Here is a 19374-nt window from a genome sequence, read left to right on the forward strand (position 1 = left end):
GCTCCTCCCCCTAGTTTCATATTTCTCGCGAAGGGCTATTTCCTAGTGTTTCTATTTAGCAGGGTCAAAAAGATCCTATCAGCGGCCTACTGATTTTACTCAATTTCTTTTCTTTCCTTTTCTAGTGATTTTTATGCCATAGTTAGCTAAAAAGATACAATGACTAATCCGTATTTTATATATATACTTTTTATTAGGGGTGCCCTCTGGTGGAGCCGGATGATCTACCTCTAATAAATGGTCCGGGTGGAACCAATTACCAATCAATGGGGAGAAGATAGGCATGTCGAGTTTCAAACGGTGGAAAAAATCCGCACTACCCATCCTTCATTATTTGCAAAGACTAGACAGAATATCTCTATTCTACGTTATTTGCAAACAATGAATGCCTCAAGAGAACTAGATCCAAACAAACAATCAGTGGGGAGAAGATAGGCACGACAGATTACAAAGGGGGACAAAGGTCCGCGTTACCTATCCTTCACTATCTGCAAAGGGAGAGAGGATATTTCTATTCCTCACCGTTTGCAGACAGGGAATGCCTCAGAGAACCATCGTTAACAATCAATCAGTGGGGAGAAGATAGGCATGACAGATTACAAAGGGGGACAAAGGTCCGCACTACCTATCCTTCGCTGTCTGTAAAGGGGGAGGGAATATTTCTATTCCCCACCGTTTGCAGGCAGTGAATGCCTCAAAAAGTAATATTAATACTATTAACCAAACAATCAATCAAACAAATCGCGTCGTGCTGCACGACTTTACCCGGACGGTATGGATAGTTTCCCGTCTTCCGTTCCCAGCGCCCGATCGTCCTCTACTCTCCGTTATTGCCGTGGCACTCCTGATGGTTCCCAGTCAGGACCGTAGATCACTCGAGAGAGGTCGATTCAGAACCAGTGAAGTTCGGATGATCGGCTGCCAGACGAGGGTCTATCGGGCTGGAGCTCTTTCCCGATCGTTGCAGTCGTTCACTCTGTCGTCAGGACCTCTCCCACTGGATCCACGTGTCGCTGATGGGCCCCACGCTTGGGACGCCAATTGTTAAACCGGGAAGGCAATCAATGAACGAAATAACCTTAAGTATTGCCCGGCGATGTCGCCTCTTAACCCACAAAGTATTAATCAATGAAGAGGCAGGCGCTGGAGACTGGAAGGCAGGAAACGGGTTTATTCTCTCCGGAGGAGAACACATCAGATCAGACCAACAGGGAATCTTCTCGAGGTGCTCTAACTGCATCTCTGAGGCCTGGCCTCTTATACACGCATTTATGGCAGGAAGACATTCTTTATTACAATAAAGGTACTTTGAAGTATGAAAGACATCCCCGGAATCTTCCGCTTCAGGCCCGTTCCCACACGCCCTTACAGTGATAATCCCTTCCCCAATCACAATACAGGATCGTTATCAGACGGTAGGAACAGCGGGGCATTCCGCTGATTCCCGGAATGCGTGTGGTGTGACGGATCTCATGGGGTGGGGGCCTTGATCTACTGTAACTCCTTTGAGGAGGGGTGATTCTTTACAGTTGGGGCCATAAACTGCATCCACAGGGCGAGGTGATAGCCTGGGAATGGCCTGGACAATCGGACACGGAGGAAGAGGAGTGTCAGAGGGTGCGCTAGTGAATAGGATGAAAGGGAGGTGTCGGGCACGCACGGGATGTGATTCTCAGGGAAGAGCAGCGCAGATGGAGGGGGTTTATGGTCCATGCATGAGAGAGAGAGAGAGCGGGGGTGACCAGTGCGTGGGGGAGATGCTTGCGAGGGTGGGGAGCCGCGCTGGAGATCGGCGGCGTGCAGAGAGAGGGTCTGACCAAGGCATCTAAAATGGCTGCCATGTGCGACAAAAGTGTGGCATTGGGAAATAAAGGCAAGATGGCGCAGATAATGTTTATCAATACGAATTAATTTTCCACACTTCCAATTCTCCATCCATTCTTCTCTTATCTTCGAACATCCTCTCCTGTATCACCTGCCATCGTACTGATGCATCCCGCACACCCATCATTCACTCCTCACCCCCGAGGGGTGGGTGTTTGCCGTCAGTGACTCCCCCACCCCTCCAAAGTACTGCCCACCAACCTACAACCTGTCCTAAACTGGCATGCTCCAACCAACCCATCCTTTCAAATCCCCAAATTTGTAGGGCGGGCGGGTGGTCAAATTTTAATCTCGTAACCCTCCCAGATGGTGCTGGGTACAGGAAGAGGAAGAACCCTTCCTCCCCTTCACCTTTATACCCCTCCCCAACCCCATCCCTTGACACCCTCAGCCATGTCCTTCCTGCGCGAAATCCCCAGGTGAAGACTGGTCTGCGACCTTACTTCCCCCGGGGGCATAAATCGGTGACCACTATGGCAATGCGTGTGGAAAATCATTTGTTAAAATGCTCTGATCCCATCAGCTTTTATTCAGACATGCACACAAACTTAGTCACACGCTCTCCAACATTATTCTTTTCTGATATTTTTTGTGTTTGAACATGAAACCTCATCTCTAATGCTACGGATGAAGATCCTGTGTGCTGTCAGGTTTGTACTGAAGGATTGTGGAAGGACAAATAAAGGAAACCTCACGCTGCATTTGTTGTTCCTAAGTCTGTCTCAAAACAAAAATATTTCTTCTAACACTGGTCAGTTACAAAGACACCTGCCTTACTGGATTCAGGGAGGTTTTTATTTTTCCTCTTTGGAACCAATTGACAACCATAATGGTTATTGCATTTCAAGAGCCCCGAGCTTGTGCATTTCAGAAGCTGCTCCAAGATAAAGTATTGCAGTGGCTACTCGATTTATTTTTCCATGCGAAGCAGGGTTACGCTGCCTAGTTGCTCACAAGAACATGTTTTCTAGCAAGAGAGATTTGTTTTTAAAACTGAGACAAAACTAGGATACACCTTATGTTTCCTTTTGTTTAGCGATGACAATTTCTGTTTTTAATCCATTTAAGGCCATATGTATGAAGGCAATTTTGCGATCGCAAACGCCAAAATTCGGCGAATTTTGGCATTTGCGATTGCAAAATAGCTAAGTGAAAACAAAACCCTGGTAACCAGGAATTGAAAGGGCGCACAACTATTGTATAGGGATGAGAGTGATCAATCAACAAAGTCCAAAGGTGCTACAAAGGGAGAAAAGGGCGGTTACCAGACAACCCTTAGAGAACACACTAGGGTGTGGCCCTTATTAGAACAAACAATTAGGATCCTCCCTGAGCCCCACTATATTATAATTAAAGAAAGTAGGTAGTAATATATTGTATAAATGCAGAATTGAATATACGGTAAGCAATATCAACAGTATTTATGAAAAGTAAAATGTTTCCGTGATCACATAAACAACAGTCTCGATCACTGGTTAACCGTGATTGAGACTGTTGTTCATGTGGCACCCTTGAAATTGCATTCTCAATTTGCGATTCTCTAATTGAGAATCGCAAATTGAGAATGTCTTCCCATTCATTCCTATGGGCCTCTAGGCCCATAGGAATGAATGGGGAGGTATTCCTTAATTGCGAATTGCAATTTGCGATTTGCAATTAAGGAATATGTAGGATTCGCAAAATTATTTGCAAATCCTACATACATAGCATTTCGCGAGTCTCAAATAGCGATTTTCTAAAAATCGCTATTTGAGAATCGCAAAATGTAACTTTCATACATATGGCCCTTAGTTAATAACCAATCAGCAAAGTGTATTTCCTGCACAAGTCCAATAAAATCAACATCCTATTAGGATTATACTTTAAAATATTATATTCCAAATATTCGTGGGACAGAATATTGCTACAACAATATCAAAGGACAAAATATTAAAGTGTAGGTGTACAGAGAGAAGTAAAGATTTACTTTTCAAAACTCCACATCTACGTACCTTGAAGGTATATATATATATATCACTAAATTATGCATATGTGAAGGTAGGTATAATACATTTATAGAATCCTACAGTAGGAAGGTAGGATCTTTCTGCACGGTCACCCCCCACTTTTTGCCTGGTACTACGCTGTTTTAGGTTGAGCCTAGCAGCAGCGAGCATGTGCTGCTCGCTCTGTGGGGCATGCTGTATTAGGGTATGCACTGGAAGCCCCGCCCAGTCTCCGCCCATTTTTGTCATTTGCTTGTGTAATTGTCTTTTGTGAATACTGGCTTCTGATTCGTAAAGAGGCTTTTTAGTCCCTCCTTGGTACCGTCTTGTCTCCATTTGTTACCTCCCATAATGGCTGAACCTTTTATTGGTGATGTTACACAGTCTGCTTTATAAATTGGTGAGCACTATTTTCTTTAATGCTCTACCCGTATTCCACTTTACGGCTCGGCCGCACTTTCGGAACCAGAAGAAGGCATCTGCTCGCAGTTGCTGTTTGCCCGGAGTCATATTTCACTTTTATTAGTAATGCTTGTTGTCTCACAGTCCAAACATTCAACATATTGCAGAGGCCAAACTCTGAACAGGGAGAGCCCTATCAGCTGCGGCAAGTGGCTGTCTCCAGGAACGCAGGAGGAGGCGTAGATGCCTCTGTCTGGCAGCGTGCAATGTACACACTCTGCTTCTGAACTGAGTAAAAAAAGCTCAGCACACTCCTTGACTGCTGATGTCACAGGCTTCTAAGCCTTTTTTTTTAGACTTTCTTAGGCGAGGCTTGGCAGCAGCAGCTCCCTAAACAACATATCTGATATCTGACTGAAATCTCACATGAAGCAGGCTACCCACGTGTTAATTTGCCACAAATCTCAAATATAGGGGGACGCTCATGTACACAAGGAGAAGTGTGGCTCAGGGCTTAGAGGCGGCAGACCCGGAAGCTGAGATCGGCCCTGGACCAGGGTTCAATTCCCCGCCTCGGCGGGTCTTGGGCTAAAAATTCCACGGACTCGATAATTCCCGCTCCGGTGCCTTCTCGACTCACGGGTTCACACTCTGCGACTCTGGGCAATAGCTTGCTTAATCTCCACAACGGCCCCTCGCGGTGGGATGCCTGGCTTTCACCTTGTGGATACCCTGCCGGGGTTATCTCACAGGGGAATACCAGGACGGGTTCCCTAAGCAAGCGCCGGGAAACCCACTGCGGGTAGCTGTGCGCTATATAAGCTCAAATACATTTACATTTACAAGACCTTGGTGGCAGTCACAGTTCATGAACCTCTAGTGAAACAGAAAAAATCCAAAACAGCAGGTTAGAGGAAATCTGTGTTTCCTTTGTCAGAGGGTGACACGATTAATAATAACTGTTTCTCGACAAGGAAATTTGACCAAGTTCCAGACAGCTGTCTGGAGGCAAAATTCCTAATACTGCACAACGGACATTTTAAATTTCTGAGTGACCCAAACTAACTAATCTGTAGTTTCATACACTCCATAGCTAGTCTACAATTAGATGTGCAATAGAGAGAATTAAATTCAATAGTCACGTACAGTAATTTCTGTACATTTAAGCTTTACTGTATCCCGGACACTCGATAAATAACTCCACATAGGCCAGTTACTTTGATGGAGTGCAATGACCTGAAGAACCGGACTGAGATCCTGCTAATAAGGAACCCAGTCTCTCTGCTTTCTCCCTTAAATTGTTATGTTCAGTACTTAGGTACATCCAAGATTGAATACTGGGGTACATTTATAAGTCCCTAGTGTATGGTACTAAGTTTCCTACGGCGTAGGTACCCCAGAGGTCGCCCGTGGGCATAAAGCATGCATTATGCTACCCATCGAAGTCTATTCAAAATGGAACTACAGGCCTGCCATTGCAGCGAGTGTAAGATGGTGCTAGCACCACTTACTAAAGATATACGTTTTACTATATCTAAAGTCAATGCACTTAAACCTATAAGTCACCCCTATAGCAGGCCTTTGCAATCCTGAAGGCAGGATGCTTGGTTCTAAGTGTGAGGGTGCCCCTGCATGAGAGGGTACCCCTACAGCCTACGGAGTCCATTCTTCTGGGTTGTAAGTGAAGCAGTCATATATCATGTAGAGGGGAACTGCGTAATTATGCGATGACCATCTCAAAACAGGCTGCTACGAATCCTATCATGTTTGGTATCAAACATGTTGGAATCATACCGCCACACCGTAAACAGTGTGGAGGTATGATTCCAAGTACTGGAAGAGCCCTCCATTAGGCTCTGCATGTCCCCGGTACCAGTCTTTTAAATCCAAACAGAACAGCACTTGATTCTATTGCTCCGCTTGCTCCCCTGGCATCCGCCAGATCTCGTCCCTCGGCTCCCTGGTTCACCCCCCTCCTTCGCGAGGAAAAAAGCAAATGCAAAAGGCTAGAACGCATGTGGCGTCAGAAATATGATCCAGAGGCTAAACTGGCCTATAAATCTGCTTTAAATAAATTTCAAATGCTCAAACGTTCCTCCATGAGATCATATTTCTCCAACCGTATTCAACAGGCACAGAATTCATCAAAAACCCTCTTCTCAATTGTGAAAGATTTTGTTACTCCTCTGGCCATAAAAACTCAATGCAGCCCTACCCAAGATCTTTGCAATGGTCTCTCTGATTTTTTTCAGGACAAAATTGCTAAACTTGCTTCTTCTTTTGTCTCAGCCATGCCCAACCCAATTCCAGACTCCTCTCCCCTTACACAAAGTTCCTTTAACTCCTTTAATGAATTATCATTTGAGTCTGCTTTATCTCTTCTTCAGCAAGTCAAGTCTGGCTCACCTATAGACCCGGTTCCTGCTAAAATAATGGGCAATCTTGCCCCAGTTTTAATTAATCCCCTTCTTTCCATTTGGAACGCCTCCCTGACCCAGGGTCATTTTCCTTCGGCTTGGAAACAAGCTAGGCTGCTTCCCATTCTTAAAAAACCCAACACTGATCCTTCCCTGTTCTGCAGTTACCGACCCATTTCGCTTCTGCCCAAGCCAGCTAAGATATTGGAGAAAGTTGTTCAGAAGCAAATGGCCCAGTTCTTGGAAGCAAATAAACTGCTTCACGATTCTCAATCTGGGTTTCGAACTGGTTACAGCACCGAGACAGCGTTGCTGGAAGTCTCAGAGACAATTAGGGAATCGGTGGATAGGGGTGAGGAGGCCATGCTGGTTCTCCTCGACCTATCCGCCGCATTCGACACGGTTTCCCATGTCATTCTTACATCCAGACTTCAACAGCTGGGGATTGAGGGCACTGTCCTAGCATGGATCAAATCCTTTTTATCCGGACGGACCCAAAGGGTACTGTTGCATCCATACCAATCCGAAGATAAACCCCTCCTGTGTGGCGTACCCCAGGGCTCAGCCTTGAGCCCTTTATTGTTTAATGTTTACCTGGCCCCCCTTGCCAAGGTAGTTGAGTCTTTTGGAGTCAGGGTGGTCTCTTATGCTGATGATACTCAGCTTGTTTTTTCATTTAGAGACCATTCTGACTCCCTCTTTTCCAACTTTCGAAACTGCCTTGGCAATATTTGCACTTGGATGGCTGCTAACCATCTTGCCCTTAACACTGAAAAAACAGAGGTCCCTTTTTTCAGCCAGAAAACTGCTCCCCCTTCAAACCTCTGGTGGCCTACCATTCTGGACCCTCCTCCTGCACCAGTGCATTCAGCCCGCAACCTGGGCTTTATATTTGATAATACCTTATCCGGAAAAATCCAGGTCAATAAAGTGGCGGCTGCTTGCTTTAATAAACTGCGCATGATCAGGAAGATTTTTCCCTATCTCCCCCAGTCTTCCCGTAAAACAGTGGTTCAGGGACTCATCACGTCTCACCTTGATTATGCCAACAGCCTCTATGCCGGTGCCCCCCAATACCTCATTGATCGTCTTCAGATTATACAAAATGCGGCTGCAAGGCTGATTGGCAACATCCCTCCTCGCAACTCGGTCAGAGCCTACCGAGAGGAGCTTCATTGGCTCCCAATTGCCCGCCGCATTGACTTTAAGGTTCTGACCCTTGCCTTTAGGGCAATTAATGGCATTGGCCCCTGCTATCTGAGCAAAAGGCTTAATATAGCTTCTTCAGTAAGGCATCTGAGATCTAATAGTCTACGCCTGATGACGGTTCCTCGCTTCAGACTCACGCGTACTGGTGGCAGAACCTTTACCGTTGTGTCCGCTAAGCTTTGGAACAGTCTTCCCTTGGATCTCAGGTTTTCCGAATCAGAACAAGTCTTCCGCCGTAAACTGAAAACATGGCTGTTTTCCAAGCACTAGCCTACAAAGCTTCTGCACACCTCTAGATTTTTCATGAACTCAGTATGAACTCAGTAACCCCTCTGTGATAATCAAGTAGTCTTAGCGCCGGGACACCCCCTCTGGAGGTAGCCGTGCGCTCTATAAAATTCTAAATAAATAAATAAAATGGTTGCTGCCGACCAGAGACACGATGCTGCCCTCCTGCTGCTGAGCCAAGCTTGAGCAGGGGAAAGTAGAACAATAGGCATCCTGTCACAAAGAGGTATGACCACCTCCCAGACAGGATTTATTGTATTGAGACAGGGTGGATCCACTTGCCAGCGCCACTCAGTCTGCATAAGGGGCACATTTGGTGTCCCCATGCATAGTCCAGTTCAAACCAGCTCTGGGAGCCATTGGCTTTGGCCTGAAACTGGACAAAGGGCATGGGAGTAACCCCCCCAGCCAGACCCTCCCCAAGGAGGGTCCCCTGAATCGTCCCAACCCTTTCCTAAGGGTACTTAAGGACTTACCTGTGGGTGGGCCCCTAAATTCATTGTGGGACAAGATTCAATTCAGAGACCAATTCTTCTACTACAGTTTGGGAACTCTGGACTTCGCTGGACTTTGTTTGGGACCGCCTTCGTCTCCTTTTCAGTCTACTGCATTGTCAGTGCCTGTGCACCATACAGGAACCTTCCAAGGCCTATGGGCATCAAAGACACCTGAAGGAATCTCCCTTGAAGTGAAGGAGTCACTTCCCTGCATTCGCAGACAACGCAACTAAGCTGACCAGCCTGCTGATCCTGAGCTCCTACGGACTCCAAAAGGTTCTGCAACACGGATGATGGTTCTCCACAGCTCTCAAGGCCTGCCCTGCCCTCTTACCAAGTTTGAGGCCATTATCCCACGTGGGAGCCACATGAACCGAACCCCTGTACACAACATCAACTTGCAGTTGCAAAGGCTGTTTGGCTTCCTTCCAAGAAGATCTTTGGGCTTCAAGTAGCCCCAACCTCGAGCATCTCCAGTGACCAGAATCTTCGGCCACACCGCATCGTGTGCATCATGGCCTGCATCTTTTGGTGAGCTGCTTGAGGTCACCTTTACTACTATTGGGCTCCTCTGATTACTCAGGGCCTGTCCTGACTCCCCTGCTTGTGGTAAGTCCCCTGTACCTTGCTGGTCCAGACACTGCACCTTCTTCAACTTCTGCGTTGGTTGCATTTGCCAAGGTTTGTTGGTGCTCCCTCCGGACACCGACCCCCCAGCACTCAACATCCAAATTGGGACAACCCAGGCACGGCTCCTGGTCTTCCCCAGCATTGCCTGGTCCTCACAGCTGCAGAGTCAAGGTCCTCGTCAACTCTCCTGCAACTCCCGACATTGGTGGGCATTCATCTTCCAGATCTTCTGGTCACTCCTCAGTGACATAGACTCTGTCCCCTCTGCTTGCAGGTACATCTCAACTAGAATCCGCCTTCGGATTCCACCGGACACTTTTTCCTCCTTCAGCAGCAGCACTTTCCTGAAGTTCTCCATTGGGTTCGACGGTGGTTTCAAACACCACTTCACACCTATGCACCTGGCTTCCCTTGTATAGGTAACATGGGTACTAGGGTATTCACGGGTGGGGTGGCTCTCCAACCTTCTGTCTTCCACAGGGTTTCTTTAGGGTCCACTGGGAAGGGTCCTTAATCTTTAAAAATTCAAACGCGACTTACACATTGACTTGTACGGAGAACACCGTCGTGTTTCCACACTGCACACGATCTCCGTGGGGTTCCTAGTTACTTGGGTTGTTCCTTGGGGGCCCAGTACTTCTACGTCCTCTCGTCATTGTCTTGAACCGAGTCGTAGCTCTTATACTACTTTCTTTGTATATGGTTGTGTGCATACATCTGTGTGAGAGATATCTGTATGTGTTAGAGAGTATTATATGATAAATACATATTTTTATAAATACCTTGTGTGGTTCTGTTTCACTTAATCAATACATATAAGATTGTGTTCTGGTAAAACAAGCTGCGTTACACTCAATCTGGACTAAGCCTGAATGCTGCTGTCCACAGCTAGCACTTAGAGAGCTTTCTATTGTTGTCTAATACCTTCTAAATCACCATAAGGGTTGTCTGGACTGGTGCAGGGTGCCCACTTAAATATGGGTACATCATATAAAAGACCAGCTTCTCACACCTACCTTTCAATATTTTGTCTCTGACTATTCTTGTATCAATATTTTGCCCCGTCGTTATTCAAGATTCGCTACTCCCAGGCCACACCTCCTGGCAAGGATCTTCTCAATTTGTTTGCAACAACCACAAACATAAAATTCCTATATACACAAAAAACTAAATTAGGCAGTCATAGACAGATCTGGGTCTTTTGCTCACTTTCTTTTCTCCTCTCTCTCTCCCCATCCATGCTGCCTGAATCAAAATGTGGATATATTCATTTCATTTACTTATAAATGCATTTGTGAAATAGTCCTAAAATGTCCAACTCGCTATTTGTTCTACTGCAGAGTGTGAACAATCCGTTCGATTCGTCCTAATTGTATACAATTAACCCCTGGTTGTCATTTCTTGCCACACTAGTAGCCAGTAATTTGATTTTAGGGCCTGCTTGTCCATCTTACAAAGTAATTCATGTGAGTCCCAAACTCTTCTCAAACCCACTTTATTTACACTAGTTGTGAACAAACCTTAATCAGGGTATCTCCAAGGCAGGGTCCATATTCTTTACATCTCTCAAATAACAGTTATGTATTATGTTACTGTTATTATTGATATGCATATACGCGTTGCAGCTATAATGCTTGAGTTTGTGTATAATTCAAATAAAATCATAAGTATATATTAAATGTATTTCATAAAATGCAACAATATTTAAATCTATTAATTGGCAAGGTACTATAATGATCTGGTATGGCTTGATTAATTACAATTCATTGTCAATAAAATATTTAAGGATTAGGGTTCATATTAGGGTAGATTAAGGATGAAATAAAAATAAAAATGAAATGAAAAAATTAAAACGAGAAGCGTTTTTTCTTCCTTTAAACCCTTCGTTTTGATTAAAATAGTTAAAACAGGACAAATTTGATAATTCGAAATAAATTCAAATTATAATATAATTTAGTTAGCTAAATTAATTAAAAGCAAATCATGACCAGCGTAAGGGTTATGTTTAAGGGCTAGGATACTGTAAATTAGCTATAAAAATAAGATGTGAATAAAAATGTTACGGTAGGTGTGAGATAAAAGGTGTAAGATAAGATGAATGATAATAGTTACATTTAAATAAACAAATACTTCAAAAATGCTTACAATAGGTATGACAACATTTTACTTTGACGATGTAGTGTTTTTCAGTGTAGCGACCACAATGTAATACTAGTTTGATATAGTGCCTGGCAAGATAGCAACATGCATCCAGTACCATGTTGACTCTAGCTAATTTTGCACCATAGAACTATAGCTTTAGTTTCTGATGTGTGTCTCTCTTGGCAATTCCAAAGTAGCCTCTTGGCTACCAAAATGGCCTCCCTTGAAAGTTTTCTAGGGCTATGCCACACCATGGGAAGACCAGAGTCTTCTGAGATATTTCATACATGTTTGACACAGTGAAATCCTTCACCCATCCTAAAGTGCTTCAAGCAGAAATTCCCCCTCTCAGGGTCTCTGCGACCAGATCGCGGATTACTTTGAGGAGAAAATAAGCCTCATTCAGAAGGACTTTCCTCAAATAACCTTGGCTAATCTTAAGGAATTTAAAGACACCTCTGCCATGACTTATGAACCCCTTAGGAGGTTTAGGCCTGCCACTCTTGCCCTTACAAGGGATGGCATCATATCCTGTAAATCGGGATCACCTTCAGATGCCTGTCCTCCGTTTATTCTCCATCAAATCGTGGACATAGTAAATCCTTGCATCAACAGAATAGTTAATGATTCATTGAGTTCAGGCATTGTACCCAGAGATTGGAAAAAAGCCATAGTCAAACCTTTAATGAAAAAATCAAATAAAAATCCGACCGAGCTCTCCAATTTACGTCCCATTTCACACTTACCAATACTTGGTAAGATAACTGAAGCCATGGTTCATCAAGAACTTTCTAATTTCGTGGAAACTCATAACATCCTTCATCATCAACAATCTGGCTTCCGGCCTAAGCACTCCACGGAAACTGCTCTCATGGAATTAACTGATTCCATCAAATTCATTCAAGATGAGGGAAAGAACGCCGTCTTGATATTGCTTGACTTATCTGCGGCGTTCGATACCATCTCCCATAACATACTCATTGATAGATTGAAAGGAAATGGTATAATGGATAGAGCTCTCGATTGGATCGGGTCTTTCCTCTTGGACTCTTGGAGAGAACCCAAATTATATCATTAGGATCTTTTTCCTCAAAGGAGAAACAAATTACTGCAGGAGTCCCTCAGGGCTCTATTTTGAGTCCCCTTCTTTTTAATATATATATGGCGCCCCTCATTACCCTCATTGAATCACATGGTATATCCGTTACTTCATATGCAGATGACACGCAATTGATTGTTTCCCTGGAAAAAAATTCAAGTAGATCTGAACAAAATTTCCAAATTTGCATGACAGAGATTTTCCAGTGGATGGAAAATAACCATCTAAAATGTAATTCAAGCAAAACGGAAATCCTGCCTATTGGAAAAACTAGTGAGTTCTGCCCCAGCAAATGGTGGCCTGACGGCACCACTCCGCCTCCTGTCTCGGTGGAGTCGGCACGGAATCTGGGTATTCTTTATGAATCCTCTCTACCTTTTGACCTCCATGTAAGAAATATGGCAGGCTGTTGCTTTAATATCATAAAATCTTTGAAGAAATGTTTTGATTTTCTCCCTATCGAAGCCAGAAAGTCTGTTGCAGTCTCTCTTATGCTTTCTCACCTCGATTATTGCAACGGGCTGATGGCTGGGCTAAAGGAACAAACGCTAAAGAAGTTACAGAGCGTCCAGCATGCGGCAGAGCGGTTGGTGCTTAAACTTACTAGGAAAGCTTCAGCATCTGCAGCTCTTAGAACTCTGCATTGGCTCCCGAGCCATAAAATAATTCTTTTTAAGATTTTACTGACCATTTTTAGAGCTCTAAATGACATCGGACCAAGGTATCTTATAAATAGGTTTACCCGCTACAATCCCACCAGAGCTTTGAGGTCAGCAGGGCACAATCTCGCTAACATCCCGAAATTTCTTCTCAAAACGAAAGGAGGCAAAACACTAGGTGTTTTGGCCTCTAAGGCCTGGAATTGGATGCCAAATGATCTTAGAATGCAGACCGCGGAGGCCGTTTTCAGAAAGGGGCTGAAAACGTGGCTATACAACTAGACAGACACCTATGTACTGACCATCATCTAGTGTCTCCTCACAGTGCTTCTCTATCTTTTCACAGCGCCAGGATACTCCTTTCGGAGCGACAATATCGCGCTCTATAAATACTATATAACATAACATAACACATGTTAGCTGAATTGCTACAGATATGGCCAATACTACCTTAAGGTCACCTGTATAATGCACAAAACTCTTTAAGGATTACATTTTTTCCAGGAATTTAGCTGTTTAAAAGATGTATCAAAACGAATTCTATGAAGTACAAGTTCCATTTGCAAAACCACATTGAAAGGTACCTCAGGTCGTTAAAATAATAATTTGTGCAGATAAATGTTCTGTATCGCTACTTTAATGGGCCTGCATGACACAAACTTCTGCTTCGTAAATACCTTTTGCTTACACCACTGTCAAATAAACTTCCATAGACGGAACACGATGAACATTGTTAAAGATACAAATATTAAATGGGAATCACTTCAGTCCTCTGCCAGAGAGAAAGTTATTGCACGTGCACCTCATAAAAAAGGAAAAGACTGATAAGTCCTTCAAACTTTAGAACTTCTACAAGTTATTGAATCCTAAAGTTATAAAAAAAAAAGAAAAGAATAATCTGAACAGCATTTACCATCAATACATTTTTCCCACCTTCAAAAAAGTTAACTCTATTAATGTTAAGGAAAAATAATTCTCATATTTTATGAAACTATCTCAAATAGTGAAAAATAAGTCGGGACATGGGTGGCTGCGTTTTGTGATTGGTGGTCCCTCTGCACTGCAGGAGTCACTGGTTGCTCCAGAGATGGAAGTGGTGATTCCAGAGTGGTAGCATTCCCACTCCGAGTGGGTCTCAGGCACAGAATCAGACAGATAATCCCGAGCCATCACTGAGGTATATGTAGGTGGAAGTGTAAGAAATCAGGTCGATTTTTTGTTAGAAAATTGACGCAGTCAACTTACTTTGTGCATACGTTTGGAAAAAATCAGAAAGAGTGAAAATTGTTGGTAAAGTTGTGTCGAAAGCTACTGATAAGATTGAACAGTACAGGGAGACAATGGCAAATCTACAACCTTACTCTCCTCATCTGGCATCTGGAAAGGAGGATACTGAGGGTTGTTCAAGGTGCAACAACGAAGCCATGTAGGAGTGCTAGAGTGGGCCAAAGGCCAAAACCTAGTTATTCATTGAAAGCTTGATCATGAATTCACACAAACGCAAAGGCCTATGTGCTTACTTTTCACTTGAGACAGTGTTTAGAAATCTATTGTCTCCTCCCAAACTTGGTGCTCCTCCAATGGGATACGTACATTACTGCTACATTTCTCTGCCAGAGATGCCATTCTGCAGACTCATTTGTAATTAGTGTAAGCAAAGGCACTTTTCTACCCAGAGATCACCCAGGTGGTGCAGCACCAAAGCAGGAACTTCATGCGAGGTGGGGTGCTAATATGTAATTCTGTTTCTGGTTTGGGTCATTATGCATGGAAGGTCATGGTCTCGGCACTTTCTTTCCCCCAATGATGTAAAAGTTCTGTCTGGAGTGATATCTTAATTCTAACACGAGGAAAACATTGAAACATTATTGAACCATACCACATATTGAACACAGGGGAACGTGGAAATACATGGCAGCTGCCTCCTTAAAGTTCCATGGTACTGATAATAGTATCAGCCCAACATAGTTATGCACACCTGAAACCACAGCAGTCAAGTCCTCTGGTGATACCAAATGAACAACCACAGGGTATTGTCAGGGGCGTAGCTTCAGAGGGGTGTTTGGAGTGTTCCACCCCTCCACACAATTGCATCCTGGTCTTGGTAGTTTGGCCCCGACTCGGGTCTGCTATGTCTATGTATGTTTTTCTGCTAAGAAACAAAGACAATACATTTACCTTTGAAGTAAATCAGGAAAGACAGACACAGAGCTATTCATCTGGTGGCTGAATTTCAAAATGTGAAACCGGATGACCTGGAATCAATACCGGCGTCTGTGTTGGCCACATTGTGTGCTCCTAGGTAAACATTTTCTTTCATGCTTCTTTTTCTTTATCATCACACATGAGAACACTTTCAAATACTTGAGTTGAGGATGTGTGTTGTACAAGCACCCCCTATGTTTGATTTAATAGACTATAATGTTGCTAATAAAACAAACACAAGGAGATGAACGACGGAGCGCTGAAACTTTTCAGACACTCACCCCCAGTCACAGATCTGGGTTGAATTCATCATCATTCTTTAGCTCACTTCGCCACCTTAGTTCAGACCCAGCTATATGCAAATCAGTCTTGACCCTGTGCCTCATGAGAACAGTCCAGCCTGGACTTTGAAGCCAGGTCTTTCCTGAACTGGAAACAAGAATCCTGGGACCGGTTTTTGGGTAACACCCTTCATCAGCCAGGCCTGCTTGAATCCAGTGGCAAAGTGAGCAAGGGACCGACGTCTGGGTATACCCTGCCAATTTAGGACGAACAAAGCAAACACAAGGAGATGATGGACGGAGAGCTGAAACTTTTCAGACACTCACCCCCAGTCACAGATCAGTTCAGACCCAGCTATATGCAAATCAGTCTTGACCATGTCATCTCCATGCCACTAGAGTCAAGCTATCCTGGCTGATGAGGGTTGAAAGCCCGAAACCGGTCCTAGAATGCTTGTTTCCAGTCCAGGGAGGATCTGGCCTGGCAGTTCTGGCTGGACGGTTCCCATTGGGTGCAGGGTCAAGACTGATTTGCATATGGCTGAGTCCAAACTGGATTGGCATGGTCAGCAAAAAAACGATGGATTTAGGCCCAAATCTCTGTACTGGGGTAAATGTATGACATTATTCTGCATTCTGTCCATCAATTGTTCTTTGTGCATTTGTCAACCCGAGTGGGTCGCGTATGCCCAGATGTGGGTCCCGTGCTCTCTATGCCACTGGAGTCAAGCTATCATGGCTGATGAGGGTTGAAAGCCAGAAACCGGTCATAGGATGTTTGTCTCCAGCCCAGGGAGGACCTGGCCTGGCAGTTCGGGCTGGACTATTCCCATTGGGTGCAGGGTCAAGACTGATTTGCATATGGCTGGGTTCAAACTGGAATGGCATGGTGAGCAAAAGAACTATGGGCCATATGCATCAACACATTTTCCCATAGGCACAGAATGGGTAAAACCCTTTGATGCATCTAGCCCATATGGATTTAGGCCCAGATCTCTGTATTGGGGTGAATGTATGACATTGGTCTGCATTCTGTCCATCAATTGTTCTTTTTGCATAATGTTGCTAATAGGCATCTAGTCCATGTTTAGAGTTTTCATGACTACTGACTGGCCTCTTAGTACACTAATAACATTTTTGTTGGGGGGTTGGGTAAGCAATTTATCTTTCGAAGTTCATGTTTAAAACTATCACTTGTAATCAATGTCTGCCTATGCAGCCATGTAATCTGATGTGCTAAGGCAGTGATACTCAAAGTACGGCCCGGGTGACGCATGCAGCCGTCCTGACCTTTACATGTCTCCCCTTGGGCAGCAGCAGCACTGGGCCACAGTTTACTCGACTCAGCAATAAAATGGAAAAAATTTTACATATACAGCAATCCGTTATCTAAAGGTTAATTGCAGTTAGGGAAAGGAAGTAGCTAGGCCCCTAACTTTATGAACAGCTTAATTTTTAAAGACAGCCACTAGATACAGTGGCGTCACTAGGGTTGGTGTCACCCAGTGCGGTAACTCATGGTGTCACCCCCTCACGACTTACCCCATGAATGACCTCCTCCGAGTCCGCCAGTGCCAAATAACGCTCTAGCACCAGGGCTCGAGTCTGGGTACCACGGGGGTGGATAGCGTCCCCCGACTTATTTTACCGGGAGCTTGATAACTGGAGCAAATGGAGCCACACATTCACTCTTTGGCCTATCTGGGGCGAGATCAGAGCTCATTCAGAACGCTGCTCTTGCGCTGACTTCTCTGATGCATCTAAGGGGTGAGCGAGGGGAGGCAATGAGTCTGAAGGTGCAACACACCTTTCGTGAAGTCACTTCCCGCCGTGACGTCAGCGTCCCCCCACTTCTTTTTTTAGGACTTGTGCCCTGTCTAGCACAAAGCATGGCATGGCACAAAGAAAAAAAAAGTCCAGAGACTTAACACCTTTCATAGAAGGTAAACGTATCCGGCAAACCACCATGCTATGTTGCCCACCGTGATATGGCGTACATTTTTTTATTAATTAATTTCAGTTGGGTTTGAGCTCTGGGCTGCTGCACTGTGCTGGTGAGGCCCAGATTTTTATAGCCCACTTTCATTAGCTTTGTGATTGGCTGGATGGCAGAGCGTGCCTCAGTGGTGGCTGATGAGATTTAAAAGTGGCAGGGCGTAAAAACAGTTTCTAAAGTTAAAAAAGGGAGCATGCATGCATTACTTTTTTTATATATGTTGCAAACTTGGTCTCTGAAACGTTTTGATGGTTTCTTTTTACTGTCACTCTCCAAACATATACTTAGCTCTAGTTGCTTTTCGTTTCTCCCCATGCCCCAGACCTGTCTTCGGGTCTATAGCTACTGAATGTGTCCCCCTTGCCGGTCTGTATGTTTCCACGCTTCCCTTCTTCCTTGGCTCACATCTTTCTCCCTGCTTTTAATTTCTCTTTCTTTCTTCGAATTACTCATCCTTTTATTATTTACCTATCTGCCGCCACTCTGTCTGCTTCTCCATTGCTTCCTTGCTGCCACTATCCCCTCATATATATGTATGTCCCTCCTGTATTGTAGTCCCTCCTGCGTGGGGGATTTTGGGAGCTGCGGCTGCAGGGACTGCTTCCTCTGCTGCAGGAGAGGGCGGGTTCAGATTCACTTCCATTCCTCTCTGCAGCCACATTCCCCGCACAGACAGCTCCCATTGCCCCGAGTTGTAAGTGACATTCATTGCACGCTTGATGCCACATCTCGTCATAGAGCAATATTGATAATTTCAGACAAAATCATAAATGTAGTGAGTAGACAGTTCCTTAATCTCCCCCGGCGGGAGATGTAAGTGCAAAATGTGCAAAACTGTAAAGAGGCCATGCAAAGACAGCACTGGGATACAGCCGGCAATTAATAAAGTGACAATGCATAACTAAACATGTTACTTTCCGCGTTAAGTGCCGAAGGCGGAAATTGACCTGGAGAGTATACAACAAAATAAAGTGCAGAATACTGTACAAATATGAACGGTCAGGTGGCTGTTAGAAGCAATGGGGCTATCGTGCGTGAGAGGCCTAGCATAGGCCAGATAACTAACAATATACCGTGACAGTGCGGAAAAACAGATAAAGTGCGATTTCCTTTTCATCAAAACCGGATATCTAAGCAATAAAGTGCAATGCTAATACAGTTCTACTACGATCCAGCAAGCGAATTGTTAGCTAAATACCGGCTGCAGAAGTAAGTGATAGTGCGAGAACCAACCATACCCTTAAAATTCTCCTAAAGTGTTAAGCAGTCTATGTCAATTCCTTCTTACACAAAGGAAAACCAGTACACAGAAAGATCGGCGGGGAAGGAAATCTGTTGTACACAGAATAAACAAAGGCTTTTGTAGGAGGGGTTTTGTTTGCTGCACAGCGTGTATTTAAAAAAAGAAAAACTATAGATTCATACAACTTCCAATACAGAAGTCCTCGAAGCCTCTGAGAGGCTCAGGGTGTCACCCCATGTGAAGGTGTCACCCTGTGCGGTCCGCACCCCCCGCACCCCTCTAGTGACGCCACTGACTAGATATACATGCTTTGCTTCCCCTACACTCACTTTACACCCCCGCTGGCATCAGTGCGGCCCTCAGTCGCACCACAGACCAAACTTTGCGGCCCCAGGGAAAATGTTTGTGAGTACCCATGTGCTAAGGTGAAATGCTTC

This window comes from Lissotriton vulgaris, chromosome 3_1 (genome assembly GCF_964263255.1).
Source record: "Lissotriton vulgaris chromosome 3_1, aLisVul1.2, whole genome shotgun sequence".
In the NCBI taxonomy this organism is placed as follows: domain Eukaryota; kingdom Metazoa; phylum Chordata; class Amphibia; order Caudata; family Salamandridae; genus Lissotriton; species Lissotriton vulgaris.